Raw genomic sequence first — 15,568 nt, 5'->3', positions numbered from 1 at the left:
AGTTTTAACTTGTTTGTTTCTAAGATAGCTACCAGTCTTAGTGGGACTAACAGCTCCGAGTGGACACTAGATTTCACGATAACACATCCATGGATTGTGGAAAAGGTAACAAGCTACACACAATCATTATTATGCAAAAAAGTAAATAGTAGTGGCATTTGGACTTGCACACTTTCATGGTCTTTTTGTTTTTGGGGTTCATATTTTTCATCTTTTTGACCTTTTTCATTCTTTTTTTCCTTTGATTTTTCTTTTAGGGCATACCCTCTTTACATTTTTTTTTTTTTTGAATATGGAAAACATTTGTAGAAAGCAAAGGTATGTACATATTACAGATTTGACCTCAACCATGCAAAAATATGACTCCTATTGGTATAGGAACATAACAGATCCTACAGGAACCACATAGTCTCAGATAAGAAACTTAGTAATACTACAATATATATATATATATATATATATATATATATTCTCTGCACAACCATGATAAGTAAGATCTCAGTGATCACAATTACATTCTCGGTAAAGGTGCAGTCATCATTCTAACACATGTTACAATCTCGGTAAAGTCTATGATGAGACAGTCGTGATATCGATGGATCAAAATCTCCAATACGTATCTCAACTTGAAGATATAGTTGATGAAGACCTCGATATGAAACAATAATCAATATCTTGGTGATACAACAAAAGATGATCTCAATAAAAACACAGTCATGAATTTAGTGACAAGTTCGGGCTCACAACACAATGTCTCTCTACACAACTCGTATGTACAGTGATCATAGATATCATTGTCTCGGTACAATGTCATAACAATATACTTTTCACAATCTCGGATCTTGCCTATAAACATGATCTCAATAGCATGGTGCTCAGATCAACGCATGAGTCCTTCCATATCATTATCATTGTTTAGATAATGCTCAATATAGGTGTTTGTTGATGCACTCCTATGAGTGATAAGTGTGATAAAGTCCACTTGTGGGAAAACAATATCACTAGCATGTCAACAATGTTTTTAAATGTAGGAGTCAAAAGCACCTTGAAGTTAAATTAGATGTCAAGATGATCTCAAGATCATAAAGCAGTTTTGTTGGTGTCAAGATCACAAATGTCATGATGCTAGAAGGTCTCCAAAAACGTTTTGGTAAAAGGATACTAGTGGTTCATGATGGGCAGCTAAAGAAAAGGAAGCGTCAAGGTGAAGATCTCGTCTTCACATGCCAAGTAAGTATCTTTCATGTTTTTGGTTTAATGACTTTGTTTTGCAAGGAAATAGAAATATTGGAGGATAGTCATAAATATCATGAAAAAGGTACTTGCATAGAATGAGGAGGATATTCTTAGTCCTCGTATGTGAGTAAAGTTGTTGAATAAGGTCTCCTTTGAACTCATAAGGTAGACATTAGGGAAGATAAAAAAGGAATTACGAACATTATGGTTCTTAAAAGGACATTGATAGAAGGAAAATAAAATTGATGTCACTGGATGAAAGAAGTTGAATACAACCCATGGTAAGAGGGAGTAGAATTATTTAAGTTAGTCTCACTTTATAAGTCTCCTTTTGGGCTCCTAGATCCTATGAAGAATGTGACTAAAATATATTATCGTTTACGATGTGACTTTATGGAAGTATTAGAAACAAAATCTCTTAACATCATCACAAGGGTGACTATAATCACAAGGATAAGTAAGATACCTCTGTCAACAACTTAGGGTTTCTATGAAAGAAGGAAAGTTGTAGGCAACAAATTTGCAGAACTCAAACATTTGAAGAATGCTCATCATGAAACAAAAAGGGAAACATATGCTGGAGAGGGATCTTTAAGATCCTCAAGTGATCAGGTGCTAAAAAGAAATAGCTCAAAATTCAAAGTTGTCAGATTGGTGTGGAACTTGGAAAACTACGTAGTGTTCATCATCTTGAATCTGACACAACTCGTTTCGTGCGGAACAAACTCTGTATGCTCCCAAAAACAAGTTCTACTCACTTTCCCAAACAAGCGATTTAAAAAAAAAATGACAGCCGACTCAAAAATCCATACTACTGACGTGGCGCTCACTGGGAAGGTCTATGTGGAAGTTGACTTAGTTAATGAGTTTTCTAGGGTGAATGGAATTGTACCAAATGGCACATTCTCATTGGATCATTTTTGGGGGTTTTGATTGGTTGGAGTGATGGCCAACCACGGGTTGACACGTTGCCTAGTCGAAGGCCACCACATGGCAGCTCTGGAGGCCACCAAAATTTTGTTTGAAGTTTGGGCGGAGGCAGCGGGGGTTGAACCTACGACCTCCAAGCACATAACCAACGCCTCTACCAATGCACCACGAGAATGGTTCTTATTAAACCATGGGTTTGACGTAAAATTGAATATCACCTGCACCCTGTTTGGGGGTAGGACCAACCCACAAGGCCGACGCTTGGTTATATTATCGCATACGACCATAGGTTAAGAGGAGCAGGGCGCCTAGCTAGCAGGGGTGGGCTGTTGGCCTTAGCCTCGGGCACATGCCCCCCCCACAATTTTCGAGAAACAAGCGTTAGAGGAAATTTAAAGTGTCCAACAATTTTGCGTGATTTTCAGTGAAATTGTTGCTCCGTTAGTGCAATTCTGGGGCGAAATTGTAGGATGATGTCGTATTTTGGGGAATTTGCAGTCCGATTAGCAGAAGAATGGAAAAGGCCATAACTTCTTCAGCTTTGGACCAAATCAAGAGCAGAAAGAGGCTACACAGGCATTTTTGGGCATTCTAGAGCCATTAGAATAGGTTTCGGAGCATTATGATCATTTTAAATTAATGTATTCACACTTTTGAGCATAATAGAGAGGGCCAAGCCATTAGAAGCTGGACCAAGGAGACATAGCCTAGAAGAGGTGAACTCCTTCATCATGTACTATTATGATATTGTTTATGGTGATGCTTATGTCTGTCATATGTTGCTGTTCATCATTTGTTTATGTTAATTTTCACACAAAACTTACATAAAAACACTCAAAACTTATGTTTTAGACTCGAACAATTTCATGAATCCTAAAGCATATTTAATATAATCTGAAAATGAATTTTAACACAACAAAACTAATTTTATTAATTACATCATCAAGACTCTCTGATGGAATCTTCACTAAGGATTCACCGATCCAGGGATGAGGCAAGTGTTTCAATAGAAACTCCAACATGTGGAGTTCATGAATAATGATATGATAATGTAAGATCAGTTCAAGGGGTTGAAGATATTTCAATCAAGGAAGTTGTTGAAAGAAGCCTGGACAACCTAAAGGTAAAATGAGGTATGTATACTTATATTTAAGTTTTATAATGTCATGTTGTATGGTTGCAGATCAATACTTCTATCTTGAGAAGCGTGATCAAAGGAAAAGGATCTCCTCCTTTGAAAGGATGCAGAAAGACATAAGCCACACCAAATGAAATCAACATAATATGTCATCATATGAAATATGATGTGGTTAACTACAATTACATAGCTCTGATTAGAAAACCCCTAGAATGGAATGAGTGAGGAAGGAAGAGATTGTAAGATAAGCAATCATGGTAAAGATAATCAACATCCAAGGACCAAGAAGAGTTGACTACAAAATCTCCCGGAAAGATACGAAGGCACTGATGGAAGTTTGGAAAAGATAGAGACCCTTGATAATATATATCTTTGGGAAATGTGTCAACATGTATGAAGGATGCTAATACCTACAAAAATATGTCATGATAAAGATCCATCTCAAAAGGTACGATTTGATTTAATTTTATTCCTTGATTTCTTAAATAATGTCTGGATGAGTTCATGCAAGGATACTAGAACAAGAAGCATGAGGACAACTAGCATTCATGTGGTGGATGGAAATTCTTGAAAGGAACATGAAGAGAAAGAAGTAGCCAGATGAAGAAGGTTCTAGATATGTATCAAGAATATTGATCTAAAGAATGCATCACTTTCTAATGTGAAGTTTATTTGATGCAAAGAGACATACTATAAAATAAGTGAGAATGCTATGAATTTAGAAAAATAAAATTATGATCCATCCATGATCCAGGTGGCTCCAGACACCCTCAGAAGTCCAAGAGGGCTCAGAAATGGTCAAAATTCAAAGTGGTTGGATTTCTCTCAAACTAGCATCAGATTGTAGTTCTCCTTTCCCCGATTCCAATGGTTCAAATGACACTCAAATCCGAGCTCGTATGAAGAAGTTAGAGCAAGTCAAATTTCAGGGTTGACTTGGCCAAGTGGTAGGGTTAATGGACCTACAAATTGCACTGGTAGTGGCCACCAAAATCTAGCCAATGAGCAGGTGAAATTGTGACCTACTTAATTTGCCTAGTATCCCTTATTTTCAGTGCAAATTCCTACCTCCCTGGAACCACCTCACAAAAAAAACAACAATGGGGGGCGACCCACTAGTTTCAGTGGACCCGCTACATGGATGAGCACTGAAAACGGGGCATGGGACTGACGAGGGTTGAACCTGCCCAACCCACGTGGTCAGCCCCCAAACGGGTGGTCCTTGAAATATGCAACGCTAACCATATAAAAAAAACAACCAGCCTTATATATTGTTGTTGTGTTAAAAATGGAGCGAGCAGGTTTTGAACCCAACCTAACTCCACGCGACGCACCCAACTTACCAACAAGCCAACAACATAATTGTTGTTTACCCTGCCCAATGAATAATACTTAAATCCTTATTCATTTGCAACTGGGGATAGATAGAGAAGGACCAAGCATAATGGATGACTGTTAGACAGAGGACGGACCAGTGGGAACCATGCCTAGATGGAACCATGATCTTCAGTTCCAGGAGGCAGAACCATGATGGCACTTTTTTCGAGACAAAGAATCTTTTGCAGAGAATATTCTTTGATGCCTGAAAGATTCCATGAGGAGGTAAATTTTAATTTTATTAGAATGATATGAAGTTTATAGTCATTTTAACTAGAATTTTGCAGGGAACACAATGGTGAAACCAAAATCACCATCTGAGCAAAAGATTTGCATATTCCCAGCAGATAAGAACCTTGAGGGAATCTTCCAGATTCCTAGGAGGTTGAAATTCACCAGAGTCAGAATGCAACCAATTTTATACTCAAAAGTCTCAGAATCTCACAAGTATCATGATGGAGAGATCATACTTGTGGTCTAAGTTGCATATCTCCAGTTAGCCCAAAGAACATAATCTTTGGAGCATCATAGGGAATCTAAAAGCTTCCTACAGGCCCAAATTTTTATGGTTTTAGAATTCGACAAATGGATAGTTGATTTTACACCACTCGAAGACAAAAATTCAGTGGTGCAATCAGTTTTTATAGCTAAGTATTCCATTTTTTCGGCCAACTTTAGAGGTGATGGTACATGAATTAGTCATGTCATGTTTTCCTTCATAATTGCTAAGATGATGTATTATGTTTTGAGATCCCTGTTTGATGTTATGTTGTGGGATAGATTTTTCCACATTATGTGATATGTATTTAGCTTGTCATGCTATGTATTATTGTGAAGATCCCTATGTAACTATGTTGAAGGTATGCTCATTGCCACATTTGTGAGATCATTTTAGTTTGTCATGCTGAGAGGAAGCCTTCTTGAGTGAGAATTCTTGTAAGCAGAAAGTCTTATGGAGAGAAAAGCCACTCTTGTTTGATGCATATGACCTTGCTATGACAAAGTGTTGTCCATCTACATCATCATCATTTCCAGCATTATATGAAGCGACCAACACCATCTTGACACCGGGCCCGGAGATGTAGTCCACATTGGACGAAATCCATTATCAAATGTCTTGTGTTTTGATTTGCTAATCGTTGTCATGTTTCCTCTTGCTTAAGCATGCATATATGCTATTTATGATCTTTTAAATGCAATTCTAGCAACATCACAGAAGTAAAAGATCTTGGATCATTTCGGTAGCTGAAGGAACTCGGATCAATCCAAGTTTTAAATACGAATTATTGGATAATTAGGATTGATATGAATAACTTATATACCAATAATTTGACCCTTTATTTCAGTTTTGTTACAAAGTAGTCAGTGTTAATCACATATAAGTATGGTATTGGAAGTTACAATCTTTATTTATGTTGCCACACACAAAATATTTTCTACTGGGAGAATTTAACTAGATTGTTTTTATGACGACTCAACCTAAAAATACACTTTCCTTATTTTTATGTAATTTATTACCTAACTAATTAAGAATTTATAGATGAAGAATAAGATATTTTCCCTACCAGAAAATGGATTGAATGATATTATTGACTCATTATTCTATTTTGACATTACTGGAATAATAATTGGTGCAAAATAGTGTGCTATAAAATTGTATTGCATACCACTATTTATGTGTAAATCCACCATGACAATATATTTCCATTAGCCCTTCAATTGGGAATTATGTTGAAGTATTTTTTGAAATTTGATTGTTTTGTAACAATTAACATATCAATGACCATAGGTGTCCAAACCTATATTGATCTTTTCCATTGAAATATGCACATGTAAGACTACAATGATAAGCACTTGTATAAGAAGTAATATGCATATTAAATGTAACATCAAGAAAATTAATAGTGACAATATTTACCCAACACAAGAAACAAACGCCATAAATATTCCTCTAATGTAAATAATTTAATTAGAAATTTGTCTAATGATTTTTTCTAATAAGGAATAATTCATAGAGTTGATATACTTTTCCATGAAAAAATTGAATGATTATCCTACCTTAAAATGGACATTAAATAAAATATTTTCCTTATTTTATAAATTAAATGATAAATATAACATCGTTAAAGTTTTCCCTAACTGAAAAAGGGCATTTTTTTGCCTCCTTGCATGAGAACTACATCTATGCCTTTTCTTAAGGCATCAAATTCCAAAATAAAAGTCTTAGTAACGTCAAGCGTAGAATCTTTTAAATGCTATAAGGTTTGATGTACAAATGCATTCCAAGTGAAATCATTTTCTTAAGTAAGGTAGCAAGGGGAGCTACAATTTTTGCATAGTTATAGATGAAGTTTCTATAGTATCCTATTATCTCAAGGAAACCTCCCAAACTTTTAAGAGTCGTAGGATAGGGTTAATCCTTCTTTGCATCCATTTTCTTTAGGTCCACTTGTATACCATCCTTACTAACAATATGACCCAAATATTTAACTTTGAAGATGCAGAAAGTAAATTTGGAACTTGTTGGGCATGGAATCCCCCCACAGCATGTTTTGGGGCTCAAAGCCCAAGTTTTGAGTAATATTGTTGTAAAGACTCCACGAATTACGGGCGCGGAGTGCGAATTGTATGTTAGAGTCATGGGGATGTCCGCCCTAAGTTTGAATGTAGTGTCGGCCTACCCATGGTCGATGGACCATGGGATTGTATAAATAGAGCGAGGCTCTAAGTTGTAAAGGAAGTACCACAATGAATGGATAAAAGAAGATAGCGGAGCATAGAGTAAGAGTCTAAGTGTCTTAGGTCGTAGTAGTAGGAAGAGGCTCTACAGCTGAGTGCACAAAGGCCTAGTAGAGTCCGCAGCTGAGTGTGTGGACCCCTGCAGCTGAGTGTGCAGGGTAGAGTTGAGTCTGTAATAGAAGGAAGAAAATAATAAAGAGAAGTTTTATCTAAATCCTGTGTATCTGATCTGAGTTATTACATTTTTGATATTACTTGCAATTATACTATTTATTTACTGCGTACGTTTATATGAATTGTGAATATTGTGAAATATAACTAAAAGGGTATAAATAAGTTCAGTTAATCACCTAATATTGGGTTGCGAGTAAGGACTCGGGTAATAACACTGTTCGAGCCCCGAGTAGGGCTGCGTGAAGGTAGCATCTCAGGCTGCAAGGTACAGGTAAGTGCGCGTAGTGACGTGCGCGCAGGGTCAAGCTACAGACCACTTCAAACCATTAGACATCTCCAAGGTGCGAAAACTTGGTTCTAGCACCCTCCCCTACTACTTCAGGTGAGACCTCAGTCCGTGCTCCAATAGTACCAGGATTTGTTTGGCTAAATCACCTCTGAACCTAGGACAGGCCCCAACAAGCCAACAAATGGTTCCATTGTCGAGACTGGAATCTGCATAAGGGATGTTTGATGTCGTGTCACTGGAATCCAACAAATAAAGAAATTGAAGGGTGGTTGGACAGGAAGATTCATGAGTTCATGGCGCAGGAAAACAAGAATCCATGAGTATCAAAGGAATAGTGGTTAGAGCACTAATCATATACGGAAATCCACAAAATTTTCTTTGCATCCTACCCCTATGAGCTGTACGAGTGGATCGTGAAGCTAGCAGATAGTCAAGGAAGGGTAGGCTTGACAAACAGATTGTGTGGACTCCAAAATTAGTGCGTAGACTAGAAGCGTCAGAAGATAAGGTTGTGCGCGCTGTGGACCATTGGCTCGATCAAATTATAGGGGGATTTATCACCGAGTTTGCAGTACAACGAGGTTGAACGCCGCTTACTCAAGGGACCACGCGGTAAGTACATTAAATCATTGAACACTTGGATCAAAATGCTATTGTGTGAAAAGCAAGTTATGCAAATAAATTGATGTTTGGGACTACGCAAAGTGGGAGGATCTACAGAAATGAAGGTAGTGCAGAGATAGAAAATAGCCCCTTGATTTCGCCGCAATGGGAAAGTGAGGAAGAGCTCACAAAAGTTTCTCCGAGAAGCGCAATCAGTCTGATAAGGCAACAAATTCTGTGCATACCACCCCCACCTAGACCACCACAAGTTTCAACATCATCACGCCCATCTCCACCCACACCACTTCCGCCACCACCACAGTTCAATATGGCGAGCGCGATCAAACTACCAGTATTCAGAGGAGTAGGGAACGATGATCTGGACCAATTTTGGTTTGTAGTAAAGGCTATATGGGAAGCACAAGGAGTCATGGATGACAATATAAAGAAGGCAACACTAGTAAGCGCGTTTCAGGATCGTGCACTAACGTGGTACATTAAGCATTCTAATGACCATCCAAATGCAGGAATCATAGATATCCAGGCCGCGTTGAACTGGAAATTTAGTAGGACAAAATCAGAGACACAATCAATTATCGGGTTTAAGGAAATTGCGAGGCTTCCAGGTGAAACCCCATGGGATTTGGACCAGACACTGAATAATTTGATCCATTAAGCCAACATGACCTTGACGGATGGAGAACACCATGCATGGTTTGTAGCGTCACTAACACCGCATTTAAGGACAATGTTGTCACAACAAAAGCTATCCACCTAGGCCGAAGCTTTGGAGATTGCAATGAGATTGCATGAGACCCCAATACAAGATCGTGGTTTGGGGGTCCAACAAATACATGCACAGCTGCAAATTTTGTGTCTGGAAATGCAGAGTTTGAAACAAGACAAGGCAACTCGGCCAGAGGCGCGCAAGGAGGTATGGTGCATAAAATGCAAAGGCCAGGGGCATGACAAGGACCACTATCCAGTTTTCACGAATTACTTGGCAAGAGGAGGGCCGATGCCGTTAAGACCAGAGGCATAAATAGGACTGAGCACGACACCTACACTATGGTGCGCAATTTGTCAGATAGGAGGAAAAAACACTACAGATAACTGTCACCTATTACAGAAGTATACGTAGATGTCCCAACAATTGTTCTATAATTTCTGCAGGTCAGTAGGCCATGATGATTGCACCTATAGAAGTTAAGAGTTGATGATGGATCAGACTCCTGCCCATAGAGTGCAGTCCAAAACACGAGTCCTCGATCCAAATGCAAGGATTACACGTGTTATATTTTATGGGCGCAGACAAGGTCGAGGTGGAATGGGACCAGGAAGGGGTTGCAGACAACTAATTTGTTACAATTGCAGAGGGATAGGGCACTATGCCCGTGATTGTACGAATCCTATGAGAGCATCATGTTTATACTCCCAATTTGATCATGAGATGGAGGACTGCCCTACACTGATAAGGAGGTTGTGCGATAAAGGAGTACTCTAGCCTCCCCCGACTCAGAACCTATAAATGATGAGGCCTGAGCCGTGTGAAGAGGACTCGAATGTAAACATAGTGCTTCGAAGTGGTATCACAAGCGAAGATGAAAAAGGTAAGCAACCAAAAGAAAGTGTGTGGGTTCGCAAGGCTCCTACAAAGGAACCTGAATTTAATTTGGAGCGCATAAAGGAGACATTCATGGAAGCTAAGAAGAGATTCATGGAGGCCTCCACTTTAGGTAGTAAGGACCAACTAGAACCAGGGATGGATCCTTCAATACTCACTACCTTTCTGGAGACATGCATGAAACTGCTCTGCGAAAGCAAGGCTGTAAAGGGACTGTAGGAACTTATCACTAGGTGCACTGGGTCCAGAGAACCGCGCATAGTCCGGAAACTTGGAAAACATGCATTGCAAACAAGAAGGGAAATGAGATTGACTACACAAATCGGAGAGTACGAAATGGATCAAGTAATTTTGGATCTCGAATTGGACGCGAATGCACTGCCAAAACAAACATGGCAACACATGGGCAGACCCAAGTTACAATGGTGTCCTATTCAATTACAAATGGCGAACCAGCAAAAGATCTTACCGATGGGAAGATTGTAGGGGATAACAGTAGATATCGAAGGTGCTAGTGCGTTGGAAGATTTCAAAGTGATAGAGATTGTCGATGACATCAATCCCTATCCCAAACTACTAGGAATAGATTAGGCCACTAATATGAGTGAAGTAATAAATCTAAAGAAGTGCAAAATGATTTTTGAGAAAAAGTCACTATGCGTAGTGGTTCCTTTAGACCCTACGGAAGGAGCGCACTACACAAAACTGGTGCGCGACGATGATAGTGATGACGATCTCGATTGTATCTACAAGATAACTGCCCGAGAGCAGGATTGGGTGAATCCAACAGCATATGGTAGGATTTCGTGGGAGCGCGAAAGCTCCTGCACTTCGGATTCAGATGAAGAAATAGAACAATGGCAGAATCAGTTACACGAGGTAACCACGTTCAATTGCAACATGATGGTGAGATCACTGCGCTGTGTGACAACAGAGTTAAGGGATCTGCCTATGTATGACGAGTTGACAATGGTGGATGAATTCCTGAACAAATTTGTGAGTGAAGTGTTGGAACAACAGCGGTTCGATGCTCTGAAATGGGCACTGCGTGCTACGCTCGAAAGGTGGTGGGGTACACGCCAGCAGAGTTTTGAGGATTGGCGCGAGTGCAAAAGGGGGATGCTTATATGATTTGGAAAACCTCAGCTATGGATGAGAGCAGGTTATGAGGGCCGAAACATCTTACACACCCACCTTTCCAGATGGGTACAGACGTCTGGCACACAGCCCACACAAATGAACACCACTCCCATGATAGAAAACAGGAACAAAACGTAGCAGCAGGAAAGATGAAGTGCACCAAAGATTATCCGCGGGGAAGCATTTGACAAGGTGTGCGAAGTGCTGAACAAGGTCCACCATGTGAAACACACTGACTGGGACCTGTGTGTACCAACAGTTCGATGGGCCTATAGGACCATGTGCAAAACCATAACTGTGAGAGCAATTCCAAAGCTGTGGGATGAAGCAGGGACTGTAATCTCTAAGGAGCATGCAAAGCTAAATCCGCACATAACAGTACCCATAGATTCGACAGTGCGTGAAGCCTGGAATGAAGAAATCAGTCAGCCATGAGAAACAAAACATATAAGACTTCAGAAAGAAATTCGATGGGGAAACAATAGATTTCATGAACTTGAAAAAGACTAGGTACGGCTAAGGGAGAAAAGTACTTTAATGGATGCAGAGGTCAAGAGGTTGGAAAATGAAATAAAGGAAGCATTTCTCGTCGATAAACCAAGGATGGAAAGGCAAGGTGCGTACGATCATATTGATGAATTGGAGGACTATCGCCGAGAATTAGTTAGTCTACTGCCATGGTTGGGACCGCATATTGCCAAATGTAGTAACCAGGGTAGCGCATTGCAAATAATAGAGCACATGGTGCCGATCACCACAATGGCAGATGAGGATTTTTCACGAACCATGCTGGAGGACGGGATGGAGCCCTGCACAGGTGGTGCGACCACCTGACTAGCCATAGGAAGGACAGTCTTAGCGCTCTAGCCAGTTGAAAGGGAGCATGGGACTATAAATTATTCTGCTTGGGAGCTGCACGCTCTAGGAGATGCATGTAGAATCAGAACATCACAAGGTTCATGACCGCGCATGGAGGGCTGTGCAGCTGCGCAAGTTGGATAGGAAGTGACCATTGGTGTCACTATTCATGATGGGATGTCTGATTTGAGACCAAATGGAGTGGGCGGCGGGCATTTAAGACGTGATTTATGGGCAAGATTTGGGAAAACCTGCCACTAAGAAAGCATTGATGGCTTGGAATTGGGGGTAACAGTCGAATTTAAATTCGAAAGGGGCTATAAAACTCAAAGGGCTAGCCAATGAACAACACTTGATCATTTGAGAACTAACCATTTGAGCAGAGCACAAAGTGTTGAGAGCCGAGCGATAAGTAAGCCCTAAGTTCACGAGAAACACAATACGGTATAGAGATGATGATGACCACTAAGGATGGGTTGGGAGTGTTGAGATTGCAACAAGATGATGGAGCTTAGTGAAAAGAGTCGCCTTCACTAAGTGGGCCCGCAGGCTATTTTTGGCGCAAGTCTATTTTTAGACTATGTCTATTTTTAGACATATGGATCATGTCTATGGATTGCAGGTTGCTGTTTATGGATGATTGAGCAAGTTGGGAAAAAATAGATGGACTTCTATTTTTGATGAAAGTGTGAGTGATCACAGTGTGAGTGATCAAAGTCAAAAATAGAAAAGTCAAATATTATTATCTCACAATAATATTTGGACTATAAACTTAATCTTATTCTCTTGGAGCACTTCAGTTTGAGCTACAGAGGTGGCACATGCAACTGTCAGAAGGAAATACGTTTTTCTTATGAGTCAGTTGAGTTGTTGCATGCATGACTTCAGTTAGAACTCAATCAGTTGAGTTTGGTGGAGTTGATTGTGGAGTTGATGGAGTTGTGTTCAGTTTAGCTTTGTTAAACTAGTTGTATTTAGTCTAACTGACAAATAGACTAGAGATGAGTTGGGTGAATTAATTATTAGTTAATTCACAAGTTATTAACTCATAATACAACTAATGAATACATCAGTTAACTCAGTTGCATGTCAGTGCATGTTCAGTTCAACAGGGACAGGTGGTAGAGAATCAGATTGCTATCAGTTGTGACTATAGTTGTGCACCAAATCTTGCACAATCAAGGGATTGAGTATGCCAATGAGGTTGCCCACGTATTTTCCCACATTATAGCTTGTGCTCACGTCCAACAAAGAGTGAGTGACTATTTTGCAGGTGAAAAACGAGTTTGGTAAGCCATTCTCATCAGTTCTTGAGCAGGTATTGAGCAGTGGAGGCAGGCAAGCAGTGGAATAGATTTGGAGATCAGATCTGAGCTGTATTGTGTGTAACAGAGGTGGAGATACTTGTGAGAAGTATTAAGCTGTGTAATGTTACATGACTCAATCATTAATATACAGATATTTGGGGTTTTTAGCGAGATGCTTTCCCTGGGATACATACTGTGTTAATGTGTGAATGCTCTTGATGTTTTATTGTTATTGATGCTGCTATATTGTTGATCAACGTAGAGGAGCTTATGTATTGTGTATGTGTTCCGCAATAGTACATGATCAGGATAATCTCTGTTGAATATGTGTTAAATTATTCAAAATTTCTACAGGGAGTTGAAGAGGGAACCGCTGGCAAGGCTGCACAGACCCCCATGGTACAGGATATTCCTGAGGATGCTGGGGTGGTCACAAAAATCCTGAAATCATCGCAGATGTCATGATCGAAGAAGGATAAACAAGCAATGGGTCAAGTACACATGTCCCTGGGGAATCCGCGACACAACAAATTATCAATGGAAGAAAAGGGGAAGGCGGTCACAATTGAAACAGATGAGGAAGAATAAGACTTGCAGGCCCTAATTGTCACTGCAGAAGAAGAAGAATACGTGGAGGAGGATATCCAACCATTGTGCCCTGCAGAAAAACTGTTTGCGTATGTCCCTTCGCAGAAAGGGAAGACCAAAGTACCAAAGGATTTGGATGCAACAAAGAGTTCACTCCAAACCCCGCTCCCCTGATGGTATCATATTTGAGGGCATGCACCTAGGCCGTCTGCCAACCATGAAATTTGAAGACTGGGATCTTTCTGACAACGAGAGTTCCCACACCTAGAGACAGTGAATCTAATGAAGCCGAATACTGAGGGGGTGGTAATCACATTAGAGCCACAAAAATGGCTGCGCGGTGTGGAAAAGTTCAGGTTGCTGCACTGGTTATGGATACCAAATTTCCACCACGCGCCCATCACCATTTTCGTCATCAAGCAGCTGCTTTGCCTAGTGCATGATGGGTATCTATGGCTGGAGGAGCCTATTCCCATCACAACAGATCTCATCCACTGTATTTCTCAGATTCCTTGTAAGGGAAAGGACCCTGCGACTATAGTCGGAGAAAGTAGCGATTTGGCTCTTGCAAAAGCCATGAAAGCGAAATATAAGCTGGAGAAAAAGAAGAGGGGCTACACCATCACCAACATCAAGGACAAAGGGGTGTGCGTAGTCACCCAACTCCTGGCCGGTAAAGTGATGAGGCAGTGCCATGCCGATGAGGTACCAACGCCCATGATCGCGCTAGCTGAGTAGTGCGCAGAGGGGGTCCAGTTCAATTGGGCTGAATTCCTCTGCGAGGAATTTTTGTTAAACTATTGCGAAGCCCAGGAGCAGGGTAAGACCTTCCACTACACATGGTTGCTCTTATCCATATTGCTGGTAGCGAAAGAACTGTCAGAGGATAGTCAGCTTCCCAACATTGATCGAGACTTACCAGAGGCCGTGAAGTATGCTTCGCCCTGGGCCACCAAGGATGTGAAGCGGATTCGCGGTACAAAAATTGTCTGGGTGCTCATGGAGGCGAGCATCCAAATGTGGATCAACAGGAGGCCACACTTGTCACCTACGCTGAACAATAGTCCGCAGAGTTTTGCAGACTTCAAAGCCGATATTCACAACATCTATATCAGGGCATGGAAGGATCCGGTGAAGCAGTGAATGAAGCTACCATTTATAGCCACTGACGATGCAATCTTCATTGTATTGGAGACATGGCCTCCCAAGTGACACGCCCTTGATTTGGCAGAACTAGAGAAAGCGACAACATAGAAAAAGAAGGATGACGCCAAGCTACGCATCACCCAACTGGCCAAGAGAAGGCAAAACGAAAAAGTAGCAGCTGAGGTAAGGGCAGTGCATGAAACAGCACAGGAAGCGTGGAGCAGAAGAAGGCCATAGAGGTAGCAGCGATAGTGTAGACAATAGAGGTAGCAACGGTACAAGCAGAGGATGGCCAAGCAACCTCCTCAGGGCAGGAGGCAGAGGACACAAAAATAGTAGAAGGGAGTGCAGACCCAGGAACTGCGTCCACACAACTCAAATGGCCGCACATCGCAAAGAGATCGGGTCCAAGGAAGAAG

The sequence above is a fragment of the Pinus tabuliformis genome, chromosome 5_1, assembly GCF_031772625.1.
Source record: "Pinus tabuliformis cultivar Carrire ecotype Pingquan chromosome 5_1, CPIR1, whole genome shotgun sequence".
Classification (NCBI taxonomy): Eukaryota; Viridiplantae; Streptophyta; class Pinopsida; order Pinales; family Pinaceae; genus Pinus; species Pinus tabuliformis.
This window is presented reverse-complemented; position numbering follows the sequence as displayed.